The following is a 21,386-nucleotide window of genomic DNA, read 5'->3' on the forward strand; positions in this document are numbered from 1 at the left end:
ACTGGTGTGTTCTGTGTGTCCTAAAGTTTAGATCTCGGTTAGCATAGCATTTTGCCAGAGTGCATTACCTGAGGATGTAAGAAGTGTTAACAAGTGAAAGGAAGTGGAAACTTCAGAAGGAAGGAGGCAGAACTAGTAGGAACAACAAAAGAATAGGTTTTGCATAAGAAAAGCTTGTCTTTGTCTTACCTAAGTATGAGTTCTCTTATCTTTCCCCTGTCTCACACATACTCCCACACACTTAGCTAAAATACGATTTGAAATGACAGCTTTGCCATGTCTTCTGAGAGCAAACAGATGAAGCTGGACTTCCCTCTTTTTCCATGGGAATGATTAGGATGTTTCTCCATATTCTTAAAATAACTGCAGCAAAGAGAAATGCTGCACTGGCAGAGGAGATGTGATTTAGTCTTTGTCAGGTTTTTCACTGATGTTGCTTCCAGTGTGGTCCAAGTTGGCTGAATAACTGGTATAAGATACCTGTGCATTTCTGACAGTCATGAAGCCTTTTGGGTTACAACTGCCTCATTTCTTTAATAGAAGCTTTGTGTAGCTATTTTGAGCAGTTATAGCTAGGCTCAAAACTACTGATCCTTTTCCTATAGGCAGAACAGATGGCTCTCATCAGTTATTAATGTTACCTAGAGATCCAATCATGTTGCGTCAATGAGCCAAACACAATAAGACAAACATGTCAGTGTTCAAATTTGGCTCTACTTCTAGGCATTGATCACTTAAGTCACTTCTTCACTTCTCATTCTGTATCAGTTATTCAGATGGAAAGAAGTGAAGGCTTTATTGGCTGCTGAAAACCTGACAATTTCACAGGGAACTAATAGTATTCATTCACCACCAGCAGATTTCAAAATAGGAAGTGAAAGTGGCAGAGGATGAGCTACCCACTTCTCCACCTTATGCCAACCTCTGGAAGTTGAAGTTCTAATCTTTTTTATATTCTTTTTCTGAATTGAAAATTGATTAAAGGGAAAAAAAATAAATAGGATAGCACAAAAGTCAGAAAACCTTAATTTCTAGGAATTCAGTAATCCAGTGGGGCAAATACATTCCTCAGTTGGTTACAGCAAGCTTAGCGGTAACTGAGACAGAAGAATTCTGTGTGAAATTCTGCTTAGTTTTTACCTAGATGCTGTCATCTTCTCTAGAAACAAATGCAAATGTGGGCCACAGACTTTAAATATGCCATTAATTACTGAACACTGCCTCCTTTGCACATAGTGAATTCCATAAACTGTCTTCAGTGCAAGGGATACAGAGAAATCGTGCCAACATTTTTCAGTTTGCAACTTACTGTCACTTCTGGAATCAGCTTGTGACAGCAAATGTTAATTCTCTGCTCAGTAGAAAGCCTCAGCACTGGTAAGCAGCAAAGTTAGCAAGAACAGCTGTCAGAGTTCAGTGCAATCATAATGTTTCCAGAGATTTTTATATTCCTGCTCTTTTGTACAGAGGGAAATTTAACCTTGTAAATGGAAAACCTGTTGCATAAGGACCAAAGACAAAAAGTTAACCCTAATACTGTCAAATGTGTGGTATGCCTATGGAATCCAGCAAACAGAAATTATTAATAATAATTTAAAAAGACAGAAAAAGCTATTCACAGATGTAATTTCTTACATAAAAGCTGAACATGCTTCTGGGGAGTATTGTACTATAATATTTATAAGTAACATCTTTCAGGAATGCTTTCCCAGATGTTCTTCATGTTATTTTGAAGTATTTCTCCTCACCTGCTTCCAGATGTTTATCTTGAGCGCACAGCATAATACTGTTCAAACACCAAGTATCTTCTATTTATTGCCAGAGGAATGAGAATTTTATCATGAAGACATTACTTTCATCTTGCATATTCTTTATATATCAGGTTAGATATAAGGAAGAAGTTCTTAACTGTGAGGATGGTGAAGCGCTGGCACAGGGTGCCCAGAGAAGCTGTGGCTGCCCCATCCCTGGCAGTGTTCAAGGCCAGGCTGGCAACACTGTCTAGTTTGATGCACCCCTGCCTATGGCAGGGGAGTTGGAACTGGATGATCTTCTGCTTATGAAGCAAAGCCAAAAAAGGCCAGATTATTGTGTATGTAGATTTAATTTCAGAGACTAGAAATCTGGACCTCTGTTTTCCCAAAGGCAGAAATGCTTGTTCATTTTGCACACAGTTATGTTGTGCACACAATAACCAGTAAAACACACTGTCATCTGAATTATTTCTCTGCTGCTTCTTGTTAAATAGTCTTGCAGATGTGCACACATTGAATTAATTTTTGGATGCTAGAACACAATGAAAAAATATTTAAAGTATGGTCTAGCTTGAATTAGGTAAATTCAAATCTCTAAAGTTATGCCAAGAACTTATATCGGGTTTATATACTATACTTTTAGATGCTTAATCTTCTGTGAGGATACATGGTTTTCCAGGGTTCTTTTTTTTAAGAATGGTGCTGGTTTGAATTTCCTTGATCTTTCTTTAAACATTTTATATTGATCTAACATATTTCAATAATTTCCTGTAATCACAGGAACAAATGCACAGTCATGATGTAAGAAGTGTTGCACAAACATCCAATATATTCCAACAGCCTGATTATTACTTACTTTTTGGAATAACATATATTACTTATTAAAACATTACTTATTTTTTGAATAAATTTTCTTTACATAAATGACCGTGTGCAACATCTGTTATCTAATGTGTTGTAAGACATTTTAATATACAGTGTTTTCCTTGGTGTTAGACCTTGAACTTATACTTAAGACAGCTTTGAAAATCACCAGTTTGAATATTTGCTCATTTCTCTAATATTGGAATGGACTTTCGAGCCCAAATTAGTTAATTTAAATTCATTAATTAGAGTCAATATTTAATTATTATTTATTTATAGTGTTGTATCATTAATCCAAGATTATTGCCTTGCTGCGCTAAAGTCAAGGTATAATGAGAAACACATCAGGATCACAGAGTGTAGATCTAAATAGTCAAAAGACATAGAAGGCAGCTGTCTTCAGCCATGGGTGAAGGCCAGTAATAGCTGAGCCCACAGCAAATTTGAGCTCTCCTGAAGCTAAGGCTGGAGCTTTCTTTAATGTTTCATGCTGCCTCTTAATTTTCTCTTTTTTAACGTCTGTGTTACCTCTCTTAACTACAAATGAAAGCCTCGAAGTCACAACATTGCTCCTTTCTGCCCACCTGTAACCAGTACTGGAAATGTCAGGAGGAGGCAGCTTCACAGGGCATTGTTGCCTGGCTCCTTGAGCAGAGCAGTTCCGGAAGCGTTGATCATTTCTGAAATGCAGCTCAGCATTTTGCTACTCATGTGAACAGGGCAATAGCTCCAAACCAGAAGAGATTTCCCCATTGTGCCTGCAAAATAAGGAACGGTAGCGAGACAGAAAATGAAGCAATTACCATATTCAGTCTAAAAAGTATCTTTAAGGTTACTCTTTAAAGTTGATATTCTATGCTTTAATAGGGGTTTGCGATCTGTTTTAATATCACAAGATAACTGTGAAGATTCCTGGCGCATACAGGAAGGTTATTCCAGAAGAATGTGAGATGTGGTTTTACAGCAGTCAGACTAAACTGACCGGACACTTCAGAGTGGATGTGCTCAATCCAGTATAGCAACATCTCTTCTGGCTTGGCATGTTTCATTGAAGAAACCAATCAACCAGTAGTCTTTTTATTTTTTTTTACTGGAAAAAGGGAAAGAAGACAGTTCTCACCATACACATACAGTTATACATCTAATAATGGTTCATCTCTCCAAAACAAAGACTATCCAAGTGTCAGAGGTCATTTGTCACTTTAATAAATATTTTAAAGTACTTGTTAAAATTCCTGGGAAGTTATTGCAAATAAGGCCTTAGGTATCACTTTGCATAATGAAATGGACTGCTCTGGTATCTCTAGAGCATTCTCTCAAGTAGAGGTCAGGATACACAGACTAAGACCGAGATCTATCAGATCTGCTCTTAAGACTTAGACCTCGGTATCTAGGGTTCACTGACCATACTTTGTGACCAGGCAGTTAAGGAAATACTGAGTACCTGGGGGTGTTTTAAAATAGCTGTACCTAAGTACTGACTGTGTGAGCTATCTTACTCTTTCACAAAAAATTGTTCTTTTGTTCTTCTCAGCCATAAAAGATGTCAGATTACAGACCAGGCTGACTCTCTATCAGATGCAATCCATTTTGCTGTAGTTGTTTGCATGTCAAATTTATTTGTAGCAGTATTTCACACCAGGCAACTCTTACAACTGCATTTTCTTACGGGGGCATTTCAGGAGAGCATGATGAATCTTCGTGGCAGTTTATAAGGGACAAAGTAGTTCTTTGTAGGAATACCTTGTAAGCATATGACTTCTATATTGTTTCACTGAAGGGTTTGGTTTGGGTTTCTTCTGTCCGTTCCCTATTTGTAATGTGGTTTCTTATCATAAGGTTAGGGAATCTTGAACTTAGATTGGAATCATTTTAGGTTTCTAGATTTAAAACCTAATTTATTAGCGAAGGAAATATCATAAACCAAATTGGTAAAAATATCAATTTTAGCAAAGTATACTCAGTATCACTGGATTTTTAACGAGATGAGCACTGTTGAAAATTTGGGCCAAAGTATTTGCTACTGAAACACTTGCAAATTGTGTTTATGATACATCCCACTATAACCTGTTTCCAGTCTGTTGTCCAATGTTTCATCCTTCACCTTAGCTCACCAAGAATACTTTGTACATCTTTGGCCACGTGGAGAATTTTGTCTTTATCACCAGTTTTTAGATTCGAAGAGAGCTGAGTGCATGAAGTACATTGGATTTGCATTCCTATTCTACAGTTAGTTACCACAGAAATTCCTAGTCCACATTTTACCTGCTTTCACTGAGGGTTCAGCATGACTGTAGGGGTGTTCTGCCACTGTAGTGTGGCAGAACTAAATACTTGACAGTATTTAGGTTGCTGAACTAATTTCTGACATGAAAACTGAAGCAAAGGCTTGTATTCTCTGGATTCCTAGCTCCAAAACTACTTGGAACTGTGTAGTATTTATCTGTGCTGTGCATAGCATTTCTATCTTACAGTTCTCCAAATTAGCTCAAATATCAAAATCATGGGGCTTGATGGCAGCTTTGATAAGACAGATTAGCCACTAGCGACACCATGCTGACTTAACTGCTGCTTTTGCACCTACATCAGGATCTTCTGCAAGGCATAGGTATGTTCATAGTCCTGTTGAAATGAGGTAAGACTTCCCGGGGTCTTGCACAAAATAGTGTTTTTAACTGCATACTGCATGCTATAACAAACCACCATTAGTTCAGCAATGGATCTACTGTCAGTTCAAATGTACAGCACCAGTCCTGACCTCTGCCTCCATTTTCCAAGATCGCTGGGACTGAATAACACAAGCTGTGACCAAATCTGCAAGGGTCAGCCTATTCTGATGAGTGCTGCCCAGCTAATTTATCAACAGTTCTTTGTCAGATTGTGACAATGCAGACACTTTAGTCCGTTTTTCTTTTTCCTAACAAATACCGTTTTCACCTGAATCCTGAATCCAAAAAGTGCTGAAAATTATTCACATCCATTATATGCAGTGCCTTCTAAATAAGCAGTCTCTAGAGAGACACTTGTAACGTGATTTTTACTCTGCCTAGCAATTCTGCTAAAAGGTACAGTGCAAGAAGGAAACCAGATTAATTAAAACTATTTCCAAGTAAAGCAGGAACAGGAAATAGGTAAGGCATAATTATTAATTATAATGGAATGGCTGTTTCCTAACCTACAAGAAGCAGCAGTACAGTTCATTTGCGTGAACTGGCAGGACCTGTGCTTTGCAATATTTTCCTGGCTACAGGTGAGGCAAGGAGATACTGAGTAACCTGTTATGGCATCATGATTTTCTTACTGGACTTGTACCAATTCTGAACTCAACTAGAACACCTTCCCTATTATTTTTCTTCTGCACTGCTTCCACAAAACACCCCTAGTATTCTCTGTGGACTTTACTATGCACTGTGTTAAACTCCATGGAAACCTTATTGATAACAGCTAAAGTACTGGGGCTCATCATTTGTAACCTATGTTACTAAACTAGGATGGTTTGTACTGTGTCCAAACAAAGCAATGAGGGTTTTGACCATGAGGGGCTCCCCAAACTTTACAATCACAGGATGCCTTATCCCATTATAATGAAGGTTTTGTATTTACCACTTTCAAAAATCCCTGAAACATTAAGAAGTGGAGAAAAAACACACGGTCATGACCATTGGGTTTTACTCTGATCTCATTCTTTGTAAGACTATGAAAAATCATGTTCTTGAAGTAGCAGCCTGTGGTGGTACAAAAAAAATGCAGTGTGAGTTCTTAAGTGGATTGCAGAAGCACCCAAAGGCATGCGCATCCAGTGTTGAGAACCCAGGAGCAATTTTGACCTTTCTACCTGGAACTGGCTATTTCTTCAGTAATGTATTTCCCTCCTACTGGTCAGGGTTTTTATAATAAAGGGAATTCTTTGGTCACACCAGCAAACATTAGTTGCTATAGAAATGCATAACTTTACAGGCGCTATATTGAATTGGCCTTGCTTCCTGGGACTAACAAGTTGGTTGCATTTATCTGTTATGGACAAAATAGCCTACAGAATTAAGGGGAATAGGGGACATACAGGTTAGAGGGGTCAGAGTGCCTTGAAGCTATTCATCTGCTTTTTCTTTAAAGACAATGTCTTTTCAGCTGCAATGTCTTGCACAATTCGGTATGAAACTTCAGCTACAGGCTCTCCTGAAATGCAAGCGTTGCACTCGTTGATCTGTACGTAGGAAGGAAAGAGCACAGAGCTCTCTAATATATGTTTGCATGTATTCCCTCTTACACCTACAAGGAGAGTATGTAGGCACCACCTTTCATGGCGTGTAGAATAGCTGTTCATACAGGACCATGACCTTCTATGTACTTCTGAGAGGACACACTGTTCAAGATCTTGGAAACATTATTACAAACTTTGTTATAATTGCAGTGTATCTTCTTGATATTCAGAACGTATTTAATAATGTTACATTTTAGAGCCCAACAGTCTGTTTCAGAGGCTTCAGGAGTCCACACTTGATACAGCAATGCAACTGCTTTCCAACATGAGCGCAAGATAAAGGACACAGAAGAGTAATTTCTGTCTGCCAGACAACACAGATTGCTTTTCTATACTTGCCTACTCCATGATACATTTTGGCTTTAATGACAGTACCCTATTGTCATATTAAAAAAAAATTGTAAGTTTTTGTGCAGTCATTTTTCTAAGTTCTTTTGGCAAAACCCCCTATTGCTTGGTTGAAAAAGCCATCACTTTTTAAAGCACTGTATGGGTGTAACGTGCTAGGTATATGTTAAAAAATCTACAATCCAACAATGTATGATTCTAGCATAGTAATTTTGTAAACAAATTTTTCATAACTTTATTTTGATAAATCTTTGAATTAATCTCTTTGCTCCACAGGAGCTATTTCTTTTAAATAGTATAAAACTGAGGATCTGGTCCTGCAGAGCAGTTAATCAACTATTTCATTTTTGTACACTGAGTTGTGACAGAGAGCTGTTATCAGTCTGTACGTGCCCCATTAAATCATATTTAGCAAAAAAAAGTAAGCATATGTAAGCAAGAAAAAGTGTGTCCTCCAAGGATTTAAATACTCTTAACTGATTCATATTCTTGACTTGGTTGTACAAGGTCACCTCACCACTGAATTCCTTTTTAAATATAAACCTACAATAGTACATTTTATTTAAAGAAACTTACTGAGATAACTATACCTGTGCAGATACCTTGACTGAGTTGAGACAGTTGAGCTGATCAATTCATGCTCACAGTGCATCTCTTCCAGCTGGCAATTGAACTCAGTTTTATCAAAGTAACTAATAGACAAGCCACAAGGTCAGATGTTGCATTTCAGGCAAGCAGGCAAAAGCAAGATCTCACATAATCTGCTCTGATTGTCTGCTATGTCACATTTATTCATGCAAGCCAGGAGGCAGAGATCTGGTTTTGATCTTTCCTCTTTCTGAGAAAACAGCTTGGAATTGGGGACTTCCCCCACTGTTTCTATTAGCTACTAGTTTCTAACTCTGGCGTGTTTTGTTATCCTTATTTATCATTCAGCCTATTCCTACCTATGAAACACTTCAGAGTGTGAGCTGGGACAGTTTTATGGGAATACTTTGATATCACTTCTTTCAGAGAGAGGACTTTCTTTGTAGCCATCTAAGTACGTATCTACTTCTGAAAGGAGAGTTTCCCACCTTGGAAAACTGGGCAGCTCATGGAACAAGAATGTAAACTGTTACATTTGGGATTTAAGGGTTTTAAGAGCTGAAGTTAAGTTTTGATGCTGCATTGCTTGTTCTGTCAGCCGCACAATGACACCACCAAGGTGAGAAGCTTAGCTCCTGGTGTTCTGCAGTGTCTCATGTTTACTGTGCTCAGTCAGTATTGCTCCCAGAATCTAATAGCTACATGCCCACTCCCACACATGCATAAAAATAAAATGTAATATCTAAGAAGTAGAACAAACGTTACTAGAGTTTTGGTATTTAAATCAATCTTTTTAAAGTTACTTTTTTGATATAAAAATAAAACTTAAGGTACTTACTTCAAGAAATTCTTTTTTCAAAGAGCAAAATACCGTTATTTGTTATCATATCAAATATAATAATTTCCTTTTTTCTTAGTTTAGATACACCAGTAAAGTTATCTGAGTGTGACAGGAAAAAAGGTGAGGGGATTTTGATCCATGGAATCAACTTAACAGTAAAACTCCTATAACATGACAGTTGATGCATGTTGAATTTTCTCTTCCTCCCTCCCCTCTTCCCCTCCCCAGGTTAGGACTTTTCCATTACCAAACTACCAGTAATCACAGAAATGCAACAGTGCCATCTCTAGGACAGACTCCATATCCCCTTCATTAAAGGATATGTCTAGAAAGTTCAGTAAAAGATGACAGGGGATGCATGTGAATTCACCCTGAGACTTTTACAGAAAGTAAGATGATTGCAAAAAAAAGGCTCATGAGTTTGAGGTTTTTTTTCTCCACTTGTTCTGAAGTCTGATGAAAGTGTTCAAAGTTTCATCTGAGCTTAGCTTCCCAGACCTCCTAGTCTTTGTAAGCCCTCTGCATTCCCTGGGTGTTTCCAATCAGTAAGAACAGACCTGCAGCTTTCAGAGCAAATCCTTCCAAGTGTTTCAGAATGCAGCCATGGATGACAGTGAACTGGAAGCCCAGGCTTGTTTTTTCACATTCAGATACAGCTAAACCACTGCCAATATTGTTGGATTGACATTATTATACATCCTTCACATCCCAGCTCTATTCTTCAATGGTTTCTTTAAATTTCGCACACCAGCATTTTTGTTTGTTTAATTAGCAAATCAAAATGTTTGAATTACAAAACCAAAGCACTTGATCAATTCTGCTTGAAATCTTTCAGCTCATTTTCTTCTAATATGTTTTTAATTTTCCTTGGTATTTGAGAAACTGTCATCAAACATAAACTGAATTTTCCAAAACAAAATTCAGTTACGATAATTTTTATTAAGTGTGTTGCAAAACATATATAATTTGGAAATTAGTATATGAAACAAAATTTATTACAGAAAAAAGAACCCATAACTCTACATTTCTTTAGCATTCTGTGGATGGAAATATCTGCACTAATTCTCTGTTAGGTTCACATTTTTTGTTTTCTACAGTGTGCACTTTATTTCAGAACTTCTGACACGGATTTATAACATTCTGTTGCTAGTTATCCATTTATGTTCTCAAGTACACTCTTGAAATGCCCACAATATGCTTCATTTAGAAATGGTATAGGCTTCTGGTTCTAGGTGGCCACTCTCTTTAAATTCAATTATCATGGTACTAAAGAGCACATTTGCTGTGGATGCTACAAGAATGAAGGATGGTTATCCCTCATCTATCCATCCTGTATGATGCAGTATCACCTGCATTGCACATTAAAAAGACTCACTCACTTGAGAATACAAATGTTATGTGCGTGCCAAAATGAGAAGAATTTGCATCTAGGAGCTTTTCCCCAAGAGAAGGTAAATAATACGTTTAACCTCTATTTAATGTATTTGGGAAGAAACAAACTTTGAGCAAATAATATTTGAGGAAGGTAATTTCTTACTTGTCTCTGTGTCTGAAGAAGTTGCTCCTGGCAGGTTTGCAGAAAGAATGTTGTGCCAAATGAACTCCTCTTCTGGAATTCCAATTCTTTTACCTGCTCTAATCTACATCCATGAATAATATGTATTCCTTACAGGACATAATACTGTTGGTTTTATTTCAAGGAAGTTCATGAAAGGAAGGTTAATGAAATGAGTGTTGTTTTGGTGATTGTATAAAAAGAGTATACAGTAAGTCAATAGAATAAGAGTCAGAAGATGAGACCAAACAACTATCTCATAGATTCTCTTAAGCTGCATAATGTCTTAAGAGACAGTGGACTAGAAGTGTTGCATGCAGCTCTTGCCATAGTCTTCATATATACAAAAAGATGCTTCTGGATCACTACCATTTTCCTTTCAAATCTTGCCAAAGCAACATTTGCTGCTTTTCCTGTTTACAGAAAACTCTGCTAATTTGTTTGAGGAGTAAATATTCCAAAAAGTTAAATAAATTTCCTATATAATACATGGTATGTTGAGCTTTCCCACAAAATCTGGAAAATTTGAGAGCCAAAAGCCTTCCTAGTTAAAAGCAAATGCTACCGTAGTCTGCCTGCCTTCTTTTTAAACACTTTTTACTTAAAAAAAAAAAAAAAGGATCTCGATCTTCTCAGCTCATCAGGCCATCATAGTCATTTCCCAGTTAAACAGAGCACTCTGCAAGGACTGTGGCATATTCTTGGGGCCTTTCTTTTGTTGGAAATAAGAAAAGAAGGGTTTGGTTCTGCTTCATCTAACTTTCTCCAGCCCTCAGAAAACTAAATCATATTGTTTTCTCAGCAAATCCTCCGTTTCTTCTTCTTCCTTTTGTTATCATTCTCGTCAGAGAAAAAAACCTTTGATTTTACCCCATCAAGTAGGACCAAAGAAGACCACTTTAGTCTTCATTTACTATCCTTTATGTCACAGTCCCTTCTCCTTACTTTATAATTTCTTTCTTTGCCATTCAATACAAAAGAAATACAATTTGCTCCTGGTCAATACCCATGTCAGGTTATTGGATCATAGAGTTAATTCATCTCTCTGCCATCACTCATGGTCCATCTAGTTCTGCCCCTATCTCACCACCAAGTGATGCCCTTCATTGACTCACCTCTTGTTTAAAAATGCCATACATGAAAGAAAAGGCAGAAGAACACAATATTCAATCTTTTTTCTTCTGCCTGATCTGAAGGAGGTGGGGAAAGAGCTTATGCAGCCTTCTTCCCTTTCTGAATAACACTGGTAGAATCCAATGAAGGTTCTCGACTTTTCTTCCTTCCCCTTGATTCTCCTTTTAATTTAGTATTATTTTGTTGTACAGATTTCCTGGTTTCTGATATGCTGACCACAACTGTGTGCAACAGTGTGAGACTACCCAGACACATTCTGTCTTACACCTTTAGCCAAACCTTAATGCATCTCCTATAGTTTATTGTGGACATAGAGAACTTGGAGGGCTTACGGGCATTAGAGAAGGACAATGCTGATTTCCTCAGACTTCACCACTCATTTATGGCTTTTTGTGATGCTGACTCGTGTATGTCTTTGGTAGTCTCATGGTTGATCTCTGCCTACCCTCTAGTATCTTTCTAAGCTGACAGTCCTGTTTCTATTGTGATACTTTGTCTATTCATTTAAAATGTTTCTGCACAACATCTGCCCCCTTATTTTTCCTCCATCTTTTACTCCACTCTAAGTGCTCATTTGTCACTTGGTTACATACTGTATTTTCATATGCATCACAATGATTAGTGATGCATACAAGAGCATGAGCAGTAAAGTTGTATCTGAAGAAAACATTTGTATGTGTTACTGAGAGCAAAATGTTCCTTGGACAGCTCTCCAAATACTTACATGCATGCTTAATTGCCATGAGGATTTTATTTTGCCTGTCAGTTGACATCAGTGGAGCTGTTCAGGGTAATGAAGTCACATAAGATTACAGGTTAGGAGCTAATGAAATAACAGGGTCTGTGGCTATGCAGAGGGATTCAGGCAGTGAGCTCTGCACAGGCTGCCCCTTCTCCTTGCCTGGAGGCCCGCTGAAGTGTGAAGTTTGCCTGTATGACACTGTGTGAAACCATAGACTGCACCATAGCTGAATGAATTTCCTGGCTTCTCTGGGTATATGGATCTTTATAAGTATTTGGTGGATGTATTGGTGTATTTTTTTCCCTGGAACATTCGCAGTGGTTGGACCAAGGGACACTCACTTCCAAGAAAGATCCCAATTCTGTGAAAAAAAAAAACACCTCATCCTAGCCCATTCTGTCTAGCACTTTTGACAACAGTACAAAATGAATACAGAGGAAATGTACAATTTTCATACACCTGAATAGTACGGATTTACATACAATTTGTAGTAACGAAAAACCATAACAGAACAATGAAAAAATGGTCCTCATCTTTTAAAGCCTTCTGTAATCATCCCTCTGAAGTCATGTGTGGTGTACATACTACACAGTGCTCTGTTGTGCGTCTGTTCTGCTTGTAAGCCAACATGTTGTTGAATGAAGGGTCATATAATTCCCAGAAAAGGTAACAAACACATCCCAGTCATCTGCCTATTCTTAGTCTAGCTAAAACTGTGTAATAGACACGATTTACAACATTTTGTACAATCTGTGCAGATTAGGAAGAGGGATCTCCATAATTATATAGGCTTGCTGTTATTTAAATATTTACCAACATTAAACACCAAAGGGGCTGTGCAAATGATCCAGGGAATTCATATTGTTCTAAGCTAATATCCGTTGTACAATATTATGCAAATCACATAAACTTTATTTTGTTGCTTCTGCTCTGAGCAGCGTATCCCAAGGCAGCTATTCACTAAGTTGAAACAGATAAAGTTTTAATAATAAATAGTGATGATGAATAAGTCAGAAAGTTTATGCAATGCTAATGTAGTTGTTGGCCCCAGGGTAGTTTATTAGATAAACAAGCAACACTTTATAAGTTGCCTGCACATAAGTTGCTTTTGTTTCCCAGGAAATGTTTATATGATAAATTATTTCAAAACATTAGGTGTTGACGAGCAAATTGTGTTCGCTTTCATTTTACCACGATGTTCCTGAGACTTCACATTTAAACGGTCAAATTCTACATTTGTTTTCCTTTATTAAAATGATGGTAGCATGAGAAATTAATTTGCTACAGGATAAGGGACCAACTCATTCGGCTCTTTGATGAAGAATTCGTAAGCCAAAAATAGAACTGCATCTCTTTTCATCAGTGTTCAGGGCATTTTTAGGACTTGAGATCTTAGAGTGAAAATCAGATAAAACAGTTCAAGGAATACAGGAGTCGCAGTATACTCATATTATACCTTAGGCCACTTGACAGTCTTGACCTCTAGTAGATCCACTGAAAGGCATTTGTAAGATGGGGAAAGAAGCCGCACTAAATTAAAAAGGCATGAAGCATAAGCAAGCTTATTTAACCAGCATGTTGTAATGAAATACAAGCCAAATGTATTAATGACTCTTTCTGCTCTGTGTAGTGTTCTTGACCCATATAGGGCTCTCTTTTTCTAGAGTGCATTTTGAACATCTGTATTCTAGCTATGTTGAAAATCCCCTTGACGATACATCAGCTCTTAATAGACACAAATCACCATTATTTGCATCCTTGCTGGGTTTTCTTTTTTTAAAATGTAAATAACAAAGCAATTTTATACCCTTGCACAGAAAGAACAGATGGTGTACTGGTGAGAAGGGTCTCTCATTGCGTTTTCTTGGATTTTGCAGCAGTGGTCTATAGTCTGTCTAGTTATTGCTGGGCTGCTGTGAATCAGGCATGGAAGCATTTATGACAAGGGACATGGCTGCAAGGATTTTGGAAGAAAGGCTGTTTTTCTCTCTGTATTTGCTGTCTTAGTTGATAGCATCAGTCACAAATTCCCATCATTTCTACCATTCTTATGGGTGGATGGATTCTGAATTTCTGCAAAGTTATCAGGAACATAAAATCTACAGAATTAGTGAGAAAAACAAATAGATAGGAATTCGGTTTGGTGGTTAGAATTTTGCACTACAGGAGACAAGATTCCCATTTCTGCCTCTGCCAGTTTTCTACCACTAGTTAAGTCATTTGTGTGCTAGGGGTGGGTTTTAGTTTTGGTTGTTTTTTTTTGGGGGGGGGGAGGCGGGTGGAGCTTCTGAAATCTGCAGGAGAAATGACATTTTAATTTTAAAGGAAATTCTTTCAGCCTCACAGATAAGAAGCAACTTAGAAAACTCCTCCTTTTGGCTGTACATCAGCTGTACATTCAGCCTCACAGATAAGAAGCAACTTAGAAAACTCCTCCTTTTGGCTGTACATCAGCACACCTGTGCTCAAATTTATTTCAGAATGAAGTACAAAAATGTACAAAACAGTAAGAGAAAAACATGGATTAAGTTTTTAAAACTCAAAAACTGAACTTCATAGAGCTTGGGCAGTTTCAGAACAGAGAAAAGGACAGAGACAATTTTAACTAGCTATCTATTCCCCAAAATTACTTTGAACATTGAGATATTTGGTGCATGCATATACAGGTTCCAACACTTAGGCTGCTCTCCAACTATGGGAAGCCTCTTTTGCTCACATCCTTGTTCTGTACTGAGGAGAAGGTCCCGGTAACTTAAATAGTCTAAGGTCTCTGGAATATCACCTCAGTGTTTGTCAAGTGTCTTTTTTCTGTTTGAATTTTCCACATTAGTGGTTGTTGCTATGATACATCAAGCCTGCTGGTAGCAGCATACAACACAATTCATTTCATGGGCAGGAGATCCTATGACAAAGGCTTACCAGAGCAGGAAATTAGAAAGATGCTGTTCCTGAAAGCCATAAGAATGCACTTGAATATAATTTAAAATAATTTACCCTTACAAGAAAGCAGAAATATTTTAGGTAAAGAAAAGTCTGTCAAAAATACATCCAGTTGTTGTACTTTTGATATGCGTTGTGGAAACCATCTTTCACCACACTTGTGCCGTAGATGAACATTAAAAATTTCTTCTGAAAATGTTACATACCCAAATCATTTTAGTTCAGACCTTCTGGAAGCAAAGTATCTTGTCTGATGAAAACAGAAACTAATTATGCACTTCCCCCACATTCTTTCAACGTTACTTTTTGTTGGTAAAAGACACTTTCATTCATCCATCTTCCACATCCTCCCAACTACATTGCAATAGTCAATTACAGGCCTTTATTTCTAGAATGAAAGGTCCATTAGTTTGCAAATTTCTGCAGAACAGCTGAGCATACTAACTTTTGTTTTGACATTTGAGAAAAAGATGTTCTTCAGGAGATAATGAACCAGATCCTCGACAGATATATGTCAGAATAATTGTCTGGCATGACATGAGTGGGAAAGAGATGGAGGGGATGATATGAATTGGGTTATAAATTAAGGAAAACAGTATTTTTGATGAAGTGAAATGGAATTTAAAAGGTTAAACAGAAGCTAAATAATAAATGTGTACCAGAACAAGCAAAAGATTACTCAAGAGATGGCCTTTCATAACATCAGAATGATCATAAACTAACCTAAATCTTCACCTCAGAATTATAACATTGTCCAAAAATGCTTCTGCAAGCATTTTAATATATGGCCCCAATACTTGATTTCTGTTTCGTGACCTTGATCCTCTCTTCTTGTTAGATCCCTGGTGACACTGTGTGTTTTGAATTCGTCCAGCATTGCAGTTCCAGGAAGCACAGTAGTTGGTTATGTCTGGCAAGGAGTTGACTTATTCCTGGATTAAACCATAATTCTCATGGCATGTGACGGTTATAATTTTACCAAGAAATAATTATGTAAAGTAAATATGTGTGCATGCTCATATAGGCTTACATGTCCATGACCAGTGTGCTTACAGACACAAGAGGAAGACACTCCTTTAACAGCTAGTTAATTCCACTGTCTTCCTGCAAACAACAAAGCTGCTCTTTTTCTTAATGTATAATATTCCAGTCTCTCTCAGTGAACTCAATGGTGGGAGGATATTTAGACACATTATCTGCGTGCCAGTTTGCACAAGGCTGCTGAACTCCACCAAAAAAAAGAGTTTACAATAATCTTCAAAGGATTTACTCAGAACTCTATTGAAACCAGAAAAGACTTGGGATTAGAATTCACATTGTTTTCACTAGTGAGATGCACTCTTGAAATAGCTAATAAAATATCAGTTATGCTGTATTAAGTGTAGTATATGAATTGAATCAATCCCATACATAATTGCTCCCTTCTTTCAAATCAAACGAAACATGTACAACCCTCAACAGCCTGATGCGTGCCTTAAGGCTCTGTTTTAACAGCTTGCATATAATTTGCATTTAGCCAACATCAGCTATGACAATTTTTGCATTTGGAAATACCACAAGACAAGTACGCTGAATAAAAGATTCAAGATAAATTAGAACATCTTACCAATGATACAGCAGTGAAACCTGCATTATGTCACTAACCTGCATGCAGTACAAAAATGTAAAGCCACTTTTTCAGCTACTCTCAAGTTAGACTCTTAAGTTACTGGCCAACTTCTTGTTTTCTAGAGTTGACATATATAGAGCAAAGAAGGTAACATAGTTTGAATTCTCACTTTGCTGCAGATTATTTTTGTTATCCTTGCAAATTGGAGGGGAGAGATGGGTGTGCATTCTCAGAGATACATAATCCATGTATCACCCGTAGTTGTTCTCCTGCCCAGAGCAGTGTGCAGGCAAAGAGCTAATGTTCTGAACTCAGCTTTTTATTTCTTGCCTGATAACCCATCCCTGTGCTCTTCCTCTAGAACTGTGACTCTCACCAGGGCTAGAAACTTGATTTTTCCATTTGCAGAAAAGAACAAAAATCCCCAAATTCATCAACCATGAAATCCATTAGAAATCGTGCTGCTGCATAATAGTCAGTGACTTAGCAGCTAACAAGCTATTGAAGATTTCACTGATTTTGTTTCTCTTAATTAATCCAAACATTAAATATAGGTGAATGTGTCCTTGCAAAGAGTTCTTCTGTGTTATCAATGGGGTATCTTCTGCAGCTAAACTTCTGCAGCTAAACTTAATTGTGTTCAGTAGTTTGTACAATGGTAGGATTTGTCAGTGGCAGAAGCATCTCATGGCCTGTGTTACTTATCCAAACTAGCAGCTTTGGGATTGAGTTCTGCATGTAAAATTAACCAAGACATCTCCTTTAGTTTCAGTATATAGTGGATGAAATATTGGCCATATACCCTTTAAAAGTTTTTCATTATAGTTTCTTATCTTCAAATTATTCTGTTTCTTAAAAAGGCTTTTCTTTCCTTGGGAAGTAACATGTGAATTATTCCTCTTCCAATATTCATTCTTCTGCTAGCACGGCTTGCATGAAAACAAGTCTCAGTTCTTGTAAAGTGATAGCTCTAGCAAAACCCAGAAGGGCCTGACAGTTCTGTTCACTACCAATAGATCATCCATGAGTAGGTTAAGATGAAAATTAGTTCATTACAAAATTATAATGTCATGGTGAAAACAACATCCCTTTCTGCACAATAAACTTAGAGCATATGTCTAATGTGGAAAACGCAACCCACAGACAATCACTTGCAGAAATCTCTATTGCATATTAAACAACCAGAACTGCCTCCTTCTGGGCTATGTGTAAATAAATGATCACAGTATTAGGCTTCAAACAATCTTACTTTAGAGAAGAGAAAATAAAAGCAGTGTAATGCTGACACACAAACCTTACAAAATGCTCTTGGCTCAACCCAGATGCAGCCTTTTTGCTATAAAACCAAAATAACTCAAAAAAATCATTAGTGGAGCACTGTTCCCTGGGGGCTAAGCAAGACTCTTAGGGCTCTGTGAATAATTGATTTTTTTCTTTGGTTCAGCTGCCAAACAGAGGGAACGAGAGATTCTGCTTGGATTGACCCTAAATAAAACTTTTTTTGAATATTGAAATAAAAAAGTTTTGTTTCCACCCATGAGTATATGTTTAACAGTACTTGGGTTCAGGTTTTCAGTGCTTTAGTCTCCACTCTGACTCCAGAGTTGACCATGTGCAAGGTACTGACAAGTGGGCAAAAAAGCTGATAAGCACCATGTCAATAGAGTGTTGAAATGGTGGTGAGTCTAGGCAGGTAAATGGGAGGACGTGACCTGCGAGATAACCTATAGATTTAGAGTGAGCTGCACAGAGGAGCAGCACTGCAGCTTAATGCTTTACTATTATCTTCTGTAATTGATTATTTTCATCTCTTGAAAAGTGTCAGTTATCTTAAAATGAGGTCGCTTTATATTTGGACATCATAGCAGTTTGTTATCTGTATTAACTTACTAATGCTTCTGTATTGATCCTGGACCTGAGCTAACACTGTGCTCTAACATACCAGCCACTAGGCTATTGTAGTTGCCAGAAGTGATGTTCTTTGTGTACACAGACCTATACACACTTCAGTGTAACCTGGAAATGTCACTGCAACACTGGAGTGGAAAAGAGGACTGCAATTACATTATGGATTGATTTGCTATATAATTTTGAAGCCAATTCTGAATAGAGTTTACTCAGTTTGTTATCTTAGGTACACCCTAGGAGAAGGGGTATCGAATAGGTTCAGATGTGGTTGATTTTCCCCAGATCCTCTACAGTCATCCCAGGTAACCCATCGTAATGGCAAGTTGTTTTCTAAGGGTGCCTAAATAGCAGAAAGGATGGCATTAGCAGGGTATCTTCACTTACTGCATTTGCTTCTTGACAAAAAATTTGATCTGTCTCTTTTAACCAGATGATCAGAAATTTGTGGCCTTTGCTGTAGATTGTGAAAATGGCAATAACTGTAATCACCTCTTTCAGAGGATTACATGTCCACAAGGCCATATTCTCATTTTGATGGTACTGGAACAAAGCAGCATTCAAGACAGAAAGTCCACCAGAGGGAGGTTAAGGTAGCATTGGTTTGGGGGCCAGCATGGGATGCTTTGATTGATCACATACACATTGCAGCTCCTACCCGCAAGCTCTTACATCCCCAGTAGAGAGAAAACCTTTTTATCCTTCAAAGTGTTACCCTTCTGAAAAAGTGACTCTGTAGGGAAAACTCTACCTTCTTGTTTGAGGAGCTCAGAATCTAGCTTAAAGGCGAAACATGTATGTCCCTCCTTTTTAACACAAGGTTTAAGAGAATACTAAATGGAAAAAGGCAAACTTGTGAGCCAGCAGAGAAAGCCAGATTATCAACCTGGCCTGGTTTGATCAGAGTCGTAAAAATGACAGCTGAGAATGACTTCCTGATCATTGTCTTGCAGTGTTTACCTAAGGATATTGGCGTATTTTTGGAATTATGAATTAATATCAATCTTATTATGTGATTTTACAGTACAGTCTTTCCATCTCCCTTTCTTCTTCTCTCACTCCGTCTCTCCCTCCCACTCTTCATACCTCCCACTGCTGGCTCTCTTGCAATCCCTATAACTTCTGTGACACTCATTCTTCCTCTAGATCAAAAGAGGATCCCCAGTATTCTTCCCAAACCTCACAGAGGTTTGCTATTGTGTGCCTAGGTGATTCCTATCCATAGTTAGTATACATCCTCTGCATGTTTTTATGCCCTTGATAATATGCATATTTATTGCATGCTGGGAAACACTAACTACCACAGTGTTTTTCACCTTTTAACAGCATCCCCAAAACATGTGAAGCCAGAATGCTCTTATCACGACTGAAAGGCTCTTTTCATGCTGTGACATTCATTCTCACACCTCTCTGCGCAGTGTGTCCTGTGGGGCTTGTCACTGCTTCACCTGTAGTGGTTTGCAGGCACTGCCCCTCTCTGTTTCTGCTGTGGGCAGAAAGCATGAAGGCGGGCAGTTTCATGCACGGTGCTCAATATTTGCGGGTTTGATACAGAGAAGATGAAAAATCCTACCAATACTTATTTATTTTGGCACGGAGAGATTTCTCAAGCTGTAAGAGCAAAACAGACCACAAGATCAGCAATTGTCTCATTACAGATATGTCTATATCCACTCTAAAATTCCTTTTAGGCGTATTTGCAGTCTGCTGTTTTACATAGCAGATAAAGCTTTCCTGAGGACTCATCTGTGGTGTTAAAGGGGAATTTTCACTTGTCCAGGTAGTAAGTCACAGTGATCACTTACATGAGTATTGCGTATCGTTGCTTTTCATTAACTCTGAGTATTACTTAAAGACTCTCCAGGCAAAACACTGCTATTTTCTGATGTTCTTCCTCACTTCCCCGCTCACTTTCACCTTTCTCTTTTGTATAGAGAAACGACTGAGACACATCATTGTACTTGTTGGCTTATTCCAGATCCCTTGCACAAAGGAAAGAACTTCTTAGAAGTTGTATATAAAACCATCACTTTTTCTTCTTTTATAAGGCTTAACTTGAGCAAACTGGAATTATATGTAAGATAGAAAAGCAAATAAACTGGAGAAAATGGAAATAGAAACAGAAAATTTAGACCAGAGTCTAATCCTGTAAACTGCCATTCTTTTTTTTCCAGCTAGCTTGAAGTAAATGTTATAGCATTCACATGGCTGCCAAAGAAAAGTAAATGTCAAGTGAGAGTGGAGGAAAGAGAGAGACAAAGGCAAAAAAAGGCTTTCAGGGACTTCTGCCACAGGACCCTCTCCCAGGTTGCATTTGTACCACCACAGAGCACTGCTTGGGAACCATTACTTTTAACCTACTTTCATTTCCACAGTAACCTGAAGTAAGATTCTTCTAATAACTTTGGGTTTGTGTTTTTAGTAGAATTGATTGATAATATATTGTGGTTTAAAACAATCAGATTTTAGAATAAATAAATCTGCAATGCCTTCAGGATTTTTTGACTATTCTTTCCAAAGTCCATGCTCTTTCTCCACAGACATCCACTCCAGGTCTCAGTTCTGTATGAGTGTATCTCAGTGACACGGCATGTAAGGTCTATACTCCCATCTGTCATCTCTTGCAAGTCATAAAGTATTGGCCCAGGACAAGTCTGCCTTGCTTGGAACTCAGTACAATCATAGTGAAATGCTTGATATCTCATCTGTACATATAATAAGAATTCAAAATACGAGATAGCATGCAGATAGCTAATAAACATAGACTTCTACTTTTCTTATTGAACAGCAGTTTTACTGTTTCCTTAAACTTTGTCATTTGTCTGTTTCTATTGACTTTATCCAC

This window comes from Pezoporus occidentalis, unplaced genomic scaffold (assembly GCF_034315485.1).
Source record: "Pezoporus occidentalis ecotype Australia unplaced genomic scaffold, CSIRO_AGI_Poc_V1 ctg83, whole genome shotgun sequence".
NCBI lineage: Eukaryota > Metazoa > Chordata > Aves > Psittaciformes > Psittacidae > Pezoporus > Pezoporus occidentalis.